Genomic DNA, 14,314 nt, shown 5'->3' on the forward strand with positions numbered 1-14,314 from the left:
AGGCAGAAGCTGAAACGGGAAGCTCCAACCCGGAGGGCGGTGCACTGTTGGACGGACCAATCGGAATCTATGCTGCGGGACTGTTTTGATCACGCGGACTGGGAAATGTTTCACGTGGCTGCTAGGGACATTGATGAATACACAGACTCAGTCTGTGGATTTATCAGGAAATGCGTGGAAGATGTCGTCCCATCCAGAACAGTCAAATCCTTCCCAAATCAAAAACCCTGGATTAACGGAGATGTTCGCGCGGCACGGAACACCGCCTTTGCCTCCGCGAACACATCGGACTACAAACACGCACATTACCAACTCCGGAAGACGATCAAAGCAGCCAAACGTGAGTACAGGGACAGGGTGGAGCAACAGTTTGACAACCCGCGGAGTATGTGGCAGGGACTAAACACGATCACAGACTTTAGAGGGAAAACCAGCACACCGCAGACCACGGCCTCTCTGTGTGAGGATCTAAACGTATTCTACGCTAGATTCGACACAGCGAACACCATGAGACCGGACAGTGTGCGCACCGCGGATGACGTCAGTGCGCACGCTGTGTCTGAGGAGGATGTGCGGAAGTGCTTCAGGAAGGTGAACGCGCGCAAAGCTACTGGTCCGGACGGGATTCCCGGCCGCGTCCTCAAGTCATGCGCGGCTCAGCTGGCTGGAGTGTTCACACACATCTTCAACCTTTCCCTCTCTCTGTCTGTAGTCCCAGCCTGCTTCAAAATGGCCACCATCGTCCCTGTACCCAAATCCTCCACCATCTCCTCACTGAACGACTGGCGACCTGTAGCCCTGACCCCCATCGTAAGCAAATGCTTCGAGAAGCTGGTCAGGGACTTCATCTGCTCTGCACTACCCGACTCACTGGACCCTCTACAGTTTGCATACCGCCACAACAGGTCCACTGATGATGCCATAGCCCTGACACTACACACTGCCCTGTCACACCTGGAGAAGAGAGACACGTATGTGAGAATGCTGTTTTAGATTACAGCTCAGCATTCAATACCATCGTTCCCTCGAAGCTGGACAGGAAACTGCAGGATCTAGGACTGAGCAGCTCCCTCTGCAGCTGGATCCTTAGCTTCCTGTCTGACAGACGCCAGGTGGTCAGACTGGGCAGCATCACCTCATCCCCCATCACACTGAACACTGGTGCTCCACAGGGGTGTGTACTGAGCCCTCTCCTGTACTCACTCTACACCTACGACTGCACAGCCACTAACAACTCCAACATCATTGTGAAGTTTGTGGACGACACTACAGTGGTGGGTCTTATCACCAACAGTGATGAGACGGCTTACAGGGAGGAGGTCAGCGCCCTGACCCACTGGTGTCAAGACAACCATCTCACCCTCAACGTCGCAAAGACAAAGGAGTTGATAGTGGACTTCCGGAGGTGCAGAGAAGTACACACCCCCATCACCATCAACGGCGCTGCTGTGGAGAGTGAGCAGCTTCCGGTTCCTTGGGAGTACATCTGGCTGAGGATCTTACGTGGTCAGTACACATAAACAAAACAGTGAAGAAGGCGCAGCAGCGCCTCTTCTTTCTCAGGAGACTGAAAAGATTCGGCATGAGCCCCCGCATCCTCAGGACCTTCTATCACTGTGCCATTGAGAGCATCCTCACTGGATGCATCACCACCTGGTATGGCAACAGCACCGCCTACAACTGCAAAGCTCTCCAGCGAGTAGTGCGGTGCTCTGAACGGATAATTGGAGGTGAGCTTCCCTCCCTCCAAGACATCTACAGGAAGCGCTGCCTGAGGAAAGCGGGGAGGATCATCAAGGACTCCAGTCACCCCAGCCATCAACTGTTCAGACTGCTTCCATCAGGAAGGAGGTTCTGCAGCATCCGGTCCCCAACCAGCAGACTGAGAGACATCTTCTTCCACCAGGCCATCAGACTGCTGGACACGTCATAGACACCTCACCTTCACTACTGGAACGTCAACATTATGCACTACACACTGTACAGTAATGCCACTGTTTTGCACATGTCTCAACTCTGTATATTTTTATATATTTTATTTATTGTTTACTCTATTTAATTTGTAAAAATGTGTATACACACACACACGTAGAAAAACATTTAGTATACATCCAGAAATGCAGTTTGTAATGAAAAAAGGTGGAAACTATAGAGGTACAGTTAGTCAGTAGGAGGTGTAATTGTCTGCCTGCAGAGATAAAGGTGTGGGGTGTAAGAAAAGGTGTAAAACCTTTGGAGGTTCAGTTGGACATGGTTTCAGTTGACCTCTGACATGATAAGATAAGATAAACTGTTTGTAATGAAAAAGGTGGAAAAACTATGGAACTACAGTTGGGATGTGTGAGTGCTGGGATGCTCTTGATAAAGGGAGCCTCTTTTATTGTTTTATGACTTCTTTTGCTGACTGTTGGGGGCCTAACTGTAACCCACTCTGTCTAACTGTTGCAGAGTGTGACTAGTTAAGAATCTGTAGTTTTTAGAAGTAACACCAGAAAAGTTTATTTCTAAAGGAATACCTGTTGTTGTTTGTGGTGCTCTATTTAAAACTATTAGCCTCTGTGTCTTTTCGGAGCGCTAAAGAAAAAGTCAAATGCTCCTAAAGTAGATAAATCATCTATGTGTAATCAACAAGTCTTACTGTTGCAGTGTGTTTGTGACTAGTAGATAATTATAGGGCTAGTTGCATTAAAGGAACATTGGGGGTTGATACAGTGCTAGTGTGGCTAGGTGTGAATATGTGCTTTTAGAAGTATCACAGTTTGATTTCTAAAGGGATACATGTTGTTTGTGCTATTCTGTTTAAAAACTATTAGCCTGTGAAACTATTAGAAAAGTGAAATCAAAAAAAGTGTAGGTATTACTACTAATGGGAACTGAAGCAGTTGTAGGAATTGAAATTGATACTCAGCCCTAATCACATTGTCTCCTGTTATTTTTCTTGCAAACCAGGCGAAACAGGATTTAATGATAACATGCAGCAAAACTGAATCCTAAATCATCAAAGCAGCCGTAACAATGACACAAACAACATGTTTAATCAGTAAAAAATATTGCGAAATAAATAAATCACAGGATAAAATGATTAATTAGGTAAGTTTTTCTTTATTTAAAATGTTTTCTTTAAAATATTTTGTATTAATCACGTTACAATCGAACAAAAAAGGGAAAAACTAACATTTTAAAGGTGTTATTCAGTTTTTCCTCCTGCAAATCTTTAGATCTTTTTTAGGAAACCAAAGTCTCGATGAACCTGCATGAGTGCTCACTGTGTATGTTAACAATGATCAGATGAGTTTCTTTTTTGTTCATTTAAACCTGTTTTATATTTAGTTTTTTCTAATTTGACTCGATTCACAGAAGATGAAGCATTTGAACTGAAGTTAAAACTAGAATTTCTTAGAGAGACTCCGCCTGAAAGAGTGAAACCCGCATGTGAGATTTTGTGGCCTCTGTGTGACTGTTGGTGGGTCAAAAAGGTTTCAGCTGCACAGCCAGACGTTATTGAGCGAGCCACCGGTTGAGAGGCACACTTCTCGCAGCTCCTTCCTTTCGTCAGACTTTAAAAGAAACATTTATAGGGTTTAGAGATATTAATATTGATACCACCTCTGGAGAGGTTACGGTGTTGTGCCAAAAAGTGATTTCCAATGTTTCTGTGTATTTTTTATGTGTAATATCTTTACGTACGTTGGTAAATAGACTTCGGTTGTCAGGTTAAGGCTGTGTGCAGGCAAGAGTGGAAGTAGAAGGACCCAAAGTGCAGACACTCGGAGGCGGAAAGTAACTCAAAACTCAGCTTTTATTGCTGGATGGCAAAAAGTGGCAAAACGTAACAAAAATCCAAATAACGTTACATGACCAGGCAGCCAGAACACACAGCATAAATGAAAGCAGATCACGACACCGACACAAAGAAACACAGGGCTTAAATACACAGAGGGAGCAATCAGGGAATGGGTAACAGGAGGGAAACACAGCTGGGGCAAATCAGGCCTAACGAGACAAGGGGAAGCAAAACCAGACACATTAACATCAGACATGGACTTTCAAAGTAAAACAGGAAACATAACACAGACTCAGGCAGGCTCTATAACAAAGGGAACAGAGACGTGGGACCAGGGCAGACACAGACACTGGCTGTATCCCAATTCAGGATCTGCAGCCTTAAAGTACGCAGCCTCAACCATCCTCAAGGGCCGCGTACTCAAAGACCGCTAAGGCCGGAAGTGCGAGGCTTGTGAAATGGGACGGTCTAGCCTCCGTTGCGCTGCCCAGGTTGCCTAGCAACCATGATACTAACAGCTGGAAACGTGTCTTACAGCTTTGTTTGACAGAAATGAAGGAGAAAATCTTTTGTGCATTTGTTTGTTTGTTTCTACATGAGCTTTGATCATTCTCTGTGAGATTGAGCTCAGCTATTGAACGGCGTATATTTGAAAGTAAAGGCTTTAAAACCAAGTTAGTACAAACGTCACTAATGTCACATAACTTTGCCGACATGTGGCCAACAGTAATGTTTTAATGTTCTTCGTTATTAAACATTTGCACATAAATAAGTGACATAATATTCAGTACTTACTTAAAGTTTACTCTTCGGGCGCCCCTCATCCGCTGTTTTATTTCGGCAAAATTATCCACACCCACCGCCGCGCTATGCATTCTGGGATATGTTGGGCCACGAAGTCTACACTGCCACGTCCTTAAAATTCAGGGAAATGAAGGACGCATTTGGGGGCCGCATTTCGAGCAGCCTTCGAATTGGGACAGCCTTCGTCGCGTCGCTCTGACGTAATCGGCCTTAAAATGCGGCCCTTAAAGCTGCAGACCCTGAATTGGGATACAGCCACTGACTGGACGTGGGGATACAGCAGATAGGGGAGACAGCAACTATGGAACACAGACAGAAAACCAGAACACTAAAACTCTAACCAAACCCCACCCAGACAACCTAAACTAAGAATGATCCTAAAACCCATAAAGCAAAGCTAGAATATAATGAAATAACAAAATCAAAGAACCAAAAACACAAAACACTGCGTCAACGACCCAGGGACCCTAACATCGATGAACAGGGTTTACAAAGAGGTTTTATATAAAATTAAAAAAAATCTGTGTTTCAAGTGTCTTTACAACTCTGTGTTATTGTACTTACATTATAACCAATCCGCTCCTTTATCCCCACTTAAAATATTTTTACTGAACTATTGTATTATTTCCTCTTGGCCAACTTACTCTTACAAAAGACATGTTTAATGTTAATGAGATTTTTTTAACTACATAAATAAAGGTTATATAAAAGTCGCTGCCAAAAACTGATCGCGGCTTCTACCTTGTTACACGAATGTTGTTTGTGGCTCAAGATGACTTTATGTCATCCATGAGGGAAGCATTTGACATATGTTTCACATATTATAGCCCAACAAGTTACTTATAGCAGTTTAAATACGAGCAATCACTTTTTGGCAAATACCAGAAATCAGTTTTTGGCAGACAATCACTTTTTGGCACAACACCGGTGTCTAGCAGGTTTTATATTTTAGAAAGTTTAAAGCTCAGCTTAATAGAAGTAGTGTGGTCGTGAGTTTTGCATAAACAAATTTGTGCAAACCTCAATGAAGTGAAGCAACATTATAAAGAAGAGTGAGCCTAAATGACTCCCCAATGATGTGAGAGACTGATAGTCATACAGAAAACAATGACTTTGAGCTGTTGCTGCTAAACATGCTTCTACAAGCAACTGAATCTTGGAGTGCACTTTGGTTTGTCTGCTCATAAATTGGTGGTTCATGATGATAAATGAACTTCTGAACTGGTTTAACATCAGTGCAGTGGCTGGTCCATTCCTTGATGTATATGTCAACGTTCAAAATGAGCCATTTAAATCAGCTGTGTTGGATCAAGGACACATCTAAACCCTGCAGGACAGCGGCCCCGAGGCCTGGAGTTCCCACCCTCAGTGCAGTGGAAATAGTCTCGTGCCAGTCTTGCTGCTGCCTTTGAGTCTATATTGCCGAACACTGTGTGCACACATTTCTTTCCTTCCTAAACAAACACACATTTGTAAAGGAAAATTTAAATTGAACTCACAGTTGGCGGTTAATCGTTATATAGTTTAGATGTACACCGAGAGACGCATTTAGTGGGACTTTTACACCGCCACAGATTTTCTTCTTCTTTTTTGTTACATTATTGACATATACTAGATATTTTAACCTAAGCAGCAACAATCATGTCTCTGGTACAGGCACTTTCCACCATGCAGATTAAGCTAAAATGTGACTTGAAACAAATTCTGGGTTTCCGTTCCATAAAGGTTCATTTCATCTGGTAAGTTAGCCCCTGAGGTAACAGTCTATGTGAACATAACATACTCACTGACTCACACTCAACTTGACTGATAGTGATTTCCTGAATCAGGCAAAGCGCACAGAGGAAATTCATTTGCATATGTTTGTTTTCACAATCACTGAAATCCAAGTTAGGCATGTTTCCCTTTGTTGTTGTTGTTCTTGACACGAGTGCTTCAGTTATTTTCTCATCAGTATGTTAGGACAGAAAGGATTCTGTTGTGGATTTATGATCATCTCACGTGTGTCCATCTTTCAAACTCTTAGATTGTGTAGACATTAATGCAGCTGTCAGACTGTAGGCCAGTTTCTTTGCACTGTAAGCATTGATTGGATGCTACTGTAGCAATCAGTGCTTACACAAAACGTCCCTGCGTAAACCCTCAGACACACAACAAACAGATCAATAGTATCTGAAATTCAGAGGACGGATCTTTTTACACATTTCTCACAGAAAATCACCTAAATCGCTTTCGTGTGAGATGCACATCATGTTTGCCTCATAAAGACTTGCCCTGTATGTATTCATTTCTTTTGACTTTCACGTGGAATTGTCACCTAATATAACAGGTCCATCAGTAAATGGTGTCTATCTTCAGTTTCTGTCTCCTAGACTTTGTCCCTGTCAGGTTACAGCTGAATAGATAGTCATATCATGCAGAGACTGCATCGTACTATAATGCTCGTATGATCGCGTTTGTCATAAGTGGACTGGTCTTGTTGAAACGTTGCATAAACCTTGCCCAGTAAACTGTGAGTGCTAACATTTCTATGGCATATGCAAATACTTTAGACAAATCCCACAGTTGTCTATATTTGTATATTTGACAGTTTAATGAAGCATTTAGAAATCAAAGGTCAGATTAAAATGCTGGATCACAATAGAATGTGATATCACACAATACAATATTTTTAATATCACACACAGCATGAAAGTTTGCTAGTGTATATTATAAAAATATTACAGTATGTTGGTATAACTTTATCCCCTCCTAGTTTTTAAGATACAAATTTTGGCCCACACTGATTTGTGATCATATTCCTCTGTCCACTAAATGAAGATGGAGGCTCTGCTCTTTATTTCTGTGTTTCTCTGGAGAATCCTGGTAACATGATGGCTTTCTGTCTCTAAACACACACGAGCTTAACTCCGAATGAACATGATCAGAGTTCATTGAACCAACTCTGATCAGTCTTTTCTAAGGGTTTCAAGCCTTTCTTGTTCGAGCCTCTCTTTGTTGTTGCTACAGTTATGTGTAATTATTAATAGTATTGCAGATGTTAGCCTCTGCCTGCAGTGTTGATGTGGGTAAAGGCTTTAACCATGGATTAGCGGCAGGTCCCAGCTTGTAAATTGTGGAGCATTAATGCCCACTCCAGCTCCTATAACCAAATATAAACAGTTGGGATGAGAGTTAGCTCAAGCCACTACAACAGCCAGCAAGAATGATCTGTTCATGCTAGCATTAACAGTGCCTATACACATAGCGACACACGGGGGAGGGGCCTAACTAATAACCAAGATGACTACAGGCTTGGAGGTGCTAAAAGTCAGATATACCAGGAGCAGTTTGGGCTTTAGAACAAATTTTGTGTAATTATAACAATATGTAATTTAGGACCTGGTTACATATGATGCTGCTGATTTTTTAAATCGAATTTTTACGTTGCATTAATTTCTTTTTGTCAGACAGGGAATCAAACAAGTTCTGTTTTCTCGAATGAATCCCACTGTTATTTGTTTGTCCTACCAACAGGGATGTTTACATGGTATTCATGACTGCTGCACCTGATGACTTTCACAGCTTGAGGACTGCAAACATTTCCCAACAAGACATGAGTGGTGGGGTGATCGTTGGTATTCCTGATCAGGTGAGGATCTGTTCCCATCAAACCACCAAAACCAGTTGTTCAGGATGTTTACAGGATGAAGAATCCCCAGTTATTCTTTGTGGTTGGAATGTGCCTACATATGGCTGTGTGGGATTCTGGCTTACTTTAGGGTCAGAGCAGTTGGTATGTGGAGCAAATACTGACACAGTCAGAGTGGGCAAACCAGCAATAGGCTTGTTGTCATACCTGGAAGTCTGAAAGCTCCCGATGCTGGATGGTCTTTCTAGTTTTTAATGACAGGTCGTCTAACAAAGCTTCCATGAGGTGCTATAATGGAGACTGTCCTTTTCAAGGAGTTTCTCATGTCTTATCCTACTTTTTTCTTTTTTTAATTAACAGGAGTGAGAATTTGAAATCCTCTATATTGACATGATTACATTTCTTCTTTTAAATGAGAAGTACATTTTGAACACAGTATAGTGAACACAATATCCAAGAAGCTAAATCTGGTGAAATGGTTTCTTTAGCTGTCAGCTTGAAAGGCTGATTGGGGTATTTTTGTCACCTTGCATGCGGGTGGCATGGACACCCGACTTTTGTGTGCATTTATCAAAAAGCTTGGATGATTTTGAAGATCAGTGGCATTCAACTCATGATCAGCGTTCAAGTTTTCTTAAAATCTTGTAACATGATAACTAGAAAGAAGACAGCTAGGATTTTCAAACTGATCCCATAGATGGATCTACTATGAAGCTGAGGGACAGCACTGCTTAAAAGATCCTTTTTAAATGACTCCAGCTGTCTGATTTAATGAGACCACGTGTGCTCAAGTTTCCTGCTCTGACTCGGCCTCAGAATGTCTAGAGGCAGAAATCAAGCACACTCAAAGGAAATAAGCGTATCAGTGGGCATGTGCTCAGCACGCAGAGTGGGAGTGACTAAAGGTGCCACTGCAGAGCATCGCAGTTGTTTCGTGTGATTAAGTTGTGTGTTTATGAACCTGTGAGTGTTAGTCCTTTTGGCAGGATGACTCGCATGAAGCTGTTATAATTGTTTGTGCATGTTAAAGTTATGCCTCAGTTCTTTGATACCATGTTGGTAGGATTATTTGGCACTAAGTTAATAGCAGTGGCTGTAATCTCCCGCAGTCATTACATCCAGATTACAAATAAAGGACTTTTCTATTGTTTAGTTTAACTGTGGCTAGCTTGCCATGTCCGTGCCTTATGATTGGCAATTTGTATGACGTGCTATTTAGGCAATATATGAGCTATAGTGACCCCTTGTGGATATTGTGAGATATTGCTGTGTTGAGTACATTATGTTTTCAATTGTTTTTCTAGTTATTTGTGACTCTACTAATGATAAAATTGCCTGTTTCTGTTTCCAGAAAACCATTGCTCATAGTCCCACATACTATACAATGATAAGTTCAAGTATGGCTGTACCTAATTTGGATTAAGCCTGGCAAGCACTTTGATGTAAACATTTCTTCTGTGGGACTTAAAGACAGTTAACCCAACTCCTGGACTGCTGCAGTCTTCCTGACAGAAAGCTTAGGCCAGGCTTGTATGCCCAGTATATATATTCTATAACGTGTGTAACTACTTCGTTTAGTTGTTTTTGTTTGGATTTAGTTTAGTTGTTTTTCTTTTCAGTGTATTTCAGTGTCAGTAATTTGTGTAGTGCTCACTCACATTTTCAACTGGAAAAGACCTGCAATAGAAACGTATTTAGGAGCAAACAAGTGAATGAAAAGTTTGACATCATTAAGGCCAAACAGCACCTAGTTTTCAACAAAAACACATAACATAAGAGCAGCAGTGACGATGCAGCTGACACACATGAACCCATTTAAACTGGTCCCAGTGTTTTTAGCCTAACTTGAGTCTTGAACCATTGGGGCAAATGAGAAATTCCAGCAGTTCTTGAAAGCAGCAACTCTGTGCTTTTTTGTGATGTTAGGGACATTATGGTAACTCGAGGCAGAACACCATCCAAATCTTGGTAAATAACACATGAAAGAACAAAACAAACAAACATGGTAAAAAGAAGCCAAACGTGTGATAACATTGTTCCATCACGCTCACTCACTATTCTCTCAACCTTTGCCTTCACGGGGCTGCTGCAACAATGTACCTGGGATTACCGTAATGATGCAAATATTAATGAAAAGTGCAGAGTTGCTGCTCTCAGGAATCATTGGACTTCTTTTAATTGAGGAAATGGATCAGGAGTTACGGTAGTTACAGATGTTTAATACAAGCCTAGAAAAGAGCTTTCTGTAGTGCTGTGCGATACGGAAAGATTTTTTATGTATCCGATACAAGTAAATACAGGGCTGATATGATCTATACTTTTTAATGTGGATGATGCATCATCAAAATGCCAAATTGTTTACATTTTCATGACCTTTACGTTGTTTTTTAGGGGGCTTCATCCTAATGATTATTAATGAGTTAAAACCGAGGACAGAAATAATAAAAGGATTTAGTTTGTAGCCCATAGTTTAAAAACAGTATTCACACATTATCCCTTTCTTTAACAGCAACACAAAAGGATCATTATATTCCATTAAATCTGAGCCATATTATATTCAGTTTATTTATTTTAATTTCAGTAAATGTTTTTATTTAAATGACATGTTTCAGTGAGATAAATGTGTTATTTCAAGGTCGTTGCATCATTTTTACTTTTCGAGTTGGCTAAAATAAGAATTAGCCAGTTGCACTTTAAAGTAATATAACCAACATATCGCCACAGTTATCTACCTGGATATTCTTCAGAGCATGCTTTCTTGCATGTGACAACAAGAGACCTCTCGGTTGTCTGGTGGAGCATTTAGCGCCTCGCTACATGTTTCCAAATCGGCATTTCTTCTCAGTGAAAGCTGTCCTAGAGAAGTAAAGCAAGTTTGTAAGTTTCTCTCTCAATGTTTGTAACGCATTCCCACGTTAAGCTTAACAACTGATATATGGAGCGACTGCCGCGCCTCCTCTCCCCCTCCCTCTCCTGCTGCTACTTCAATCATGAAACTAATCAATGATCAGCTGATCGCAAGTTCCGTCTCTCTTGTTTGTTTCCCACTTTGCGCCAGAAAGAGGAAACCAGCAGATAAACCACAGCAGCACGTTTAAGCTTGATAAGCTGTTGTTAGAATTTATTTAATATTACTTTAATGCCTAATGCTATAAGTAGCTGACAGCTGGTAACTGTGCAGGGGCGGGTCTAGCACAGTTTTGCCAGGGGGCCAGCTGGGGCATTAACAGGGAAAAGGGGGGCACAAAGAAATATTTTTCTTTCTTATTCTCGTTTAAAATGTCTCGCTTTTAATAAATAATTATCTGAATCTTACAACCAAAGTTTTTATCTAACGTAAAATGTATAGAAATCTAATATTGTATATAGTAACTATTAAGTCTAATATATACCCTAGTAAGTTATAGTACTTTTTCCTTTGGGAAGATACCATCTGTGCAGTCTGCAGTTCTGTTGAAGAAAGATGTTGAATCTATTTAATTGTTGTTGAAAAATAATTGATTTCTGTGCATTTTTTTTAAATACATGCATTAAATTAAAGTCGATTATGTCGATTAAGCATCACGAGGCAGAGGGTGGGCGATGGTTCCCTTTAGTTTTTTTTTTGCTGGGAGTTTGCAACCCTATTAGTTAGGTTGTTTAATATTTCTGCTAAGTACTCTTTAAAATACCAGAATAGGGAGGATGGTGCAGGTTTAAGTTTATTAGATTGATCAGTGTTGCTGAACTATGAAATATTTTGGGTGCAGTGTGTTTTTTGCATACAGGTATAACTAAATAACTTTAATGTTTTATTTTTTAAAACTTGAGTATGAACTTATACAAAATAAAGAAAGATATTAAAAAAACTGTTTTATTGATTCTAAAAATACGCTGTATCGGATTCATATCGATACTGGACACAAAAAAGTGGTATCGTGCGTTCTCTAGTCCATACAGGAGAGAACCAGAAACTAAAGAAACTAAATTGCGTGTTTACCTTTATGTTGACATCAGTGTCTGTTTTTTTTATTATTATTATTTCAGCATTTCAGCATCTCAAAATATTTTTTAGATAAAAGCAGTCAAAATATTTTTTTTAACAGATGAATCATTAAAGGATGGCAATTTCTAAAATGGTAACCAAAAGACCCGTGTGTTTTCTCTTTGGAATAATAATAATTATTGCTCATTAATAAGAAAACTATTTCGAATCCAATTCAATTTTCGAACAATCAATAAAATACTTTATGACTAAAATGATGAATAACTGCAGCCCTAGAATAAACACATTTTAGAGAAACTTGTGATTTTTGAGATGATGCAGGTTTAATTTGATAGTTTTTCCCCTTTGGTAACTTTGCTGTCCTCGCCCTGAGTTCCTTAGTTTCACCAGCTAGACAGCGAGATAACGATGCTCCAATAACCAGACTTGTTTTCCTTTCTGTGCTGATTTATTGAAGAATGGCCTCTGACCATTGCCTTCTCTTTGACCATCGTAAAACTGAAAATACAAAATACTGTATTAGCTAACTAACATTGTAAACTAGCTTGTTACACTCTTACTGCAAGCTAACAGTAGATTACAGCTCAGTATTCAATACCATCGTTCCCTCGAAGCTGGACAGGAAACTGCAGAATCTAGGACTGAGCAGCTCCCTCTGCAGCTGGATCCTTAGCTTCCTGTCTGATAGACGCCAAGTAGTCAGACTGGGCAGCATCACCTCATCCCCCATCACACTGAACACTGGTGCACCACAGGGGTGTGTACTGAGCCCTCTCCTGTACTCACTCTACACCTACGACTGCACAGCCACTAACAACTCCAACATCATTGTGAAGTTTGCGGACGACACTACAGTGGTGGGTCTTATCACCAACAGTGATGAGACGGCTTACAGGGAGGTGGTCAGCGCCCTGACCCACTGGTGTCAAGACAACCATCTCACCCTCAACGTCGCAAAGACAAAGGAGTTGATAGTGGACTTCCGGAGGTGCAGAGAAGTACACACCCCCATCACTATCAACGGCGCTGCTGTGGAGAGTGAGCAGCTTCCGCTTCCTTGGGGTACATCTGGCTGAGGATCTTACGTGGTCAGTACACATAAACAAAACAGTGAAGAAGGCGCAGCAGCGCCTCTTCTTTCTCAGGAGACTGAAAAGATTCGGCATGAGCCCCCGCATCCTCAGGACCTTCTATCACTGTGCCATTGAGAGCATCCTCACTGGATGCATCACCACCTGGTACGGCAACAGCACCGCTTACAACCGCAAAGCTCTCCAGCGAGTAGTGCGGTGCTCTGAACGGATAATTGGAGGTGAGCTTCCCTCCCTCCAAGACATCTACAGGAAGCGCTGCCCGAGGAAAGCGGGGAGGACCATCAAGGACTCCAGTCCCCCCAGCCATAAACTGTTCAGACTACTTCCATCAGGAAGGAGGTTCTGCAGCATCCGGTCCCGTACCAGCAGACTGAGAGACAGCTTCTTCCACCAGGCCATCAGACTGCTGGACACTTCATAGACACCTCACCTTCACTACTGGAACTTCAACATTATGCACTCCACACTGTATATAAATGCCACTTGTTTTGCACATGTCCAACTACCAACCTCTGTATATTTTATTTTATTGTTTACTCTATTTAATTTGTAAAATATGTACACACACACACACACACACGCGCGTAGAAAAACATATTTAGTATACACATCCAGTAATGCATGTACTATTATATATTGTACATATATTTATTAGTCTCAGATTTAGCCGTTCTTATATTTTGCTTGTTTTACGTTATTGTATTTTTGCACACCTCTGTTGCTTGTGAAGCTCGCAAACAAGAATTTCACTCACATGTACTGTACCAGTGTACCTGCACATGTGATGTGACAATCAAAGTGATTTGATTTGATAACAAGATAAAACTTTCAAATGTACAAATTATCGTACCATTTTTACACAAAACAAAAGATAATAATTATTTTATCGTCACTCATACTTACAGACATATCTTGTCCAAGGCAACAACATTTTAAGGTCCATATCAGCTTAGAACGATAACTTTCCGCCATCTTTGATTTTTTCACCTTCTCATTGTTCCTTTCCCAAAGTAGTC

General features: G+C 41.1%; 1 protein-coding gene across 1 annotated transcript in view; it reads right to left on the minus strand.

Annotated features, from left to right (window-relative positions):
- Nucleotides 1–14,314, minus strand: part of LOC308394299 (uncharacterized protein) — a 1,060,216-nt gene that overhangs the window by 220,073 nt on the left and 825,829 nt on the right. The gene's annotated exons all lie outside the window — the stretch shown is intronic.

Source organism: Rhamphochromis sp. 'chilingali', assembly GCF_963969265.1.
Source record: "Rhamphochromis sp. 'chilingali' genome assembly, chromosome: 3".
NCBI classification, from domain to species: domain Eukaryota; kingdom Metazoa; phylum Chordata; class Actinopteri; order Cichliformes; family Cichlidae; genus Rhamphochromis; species Rhamphochromis sp. 'chilingali'.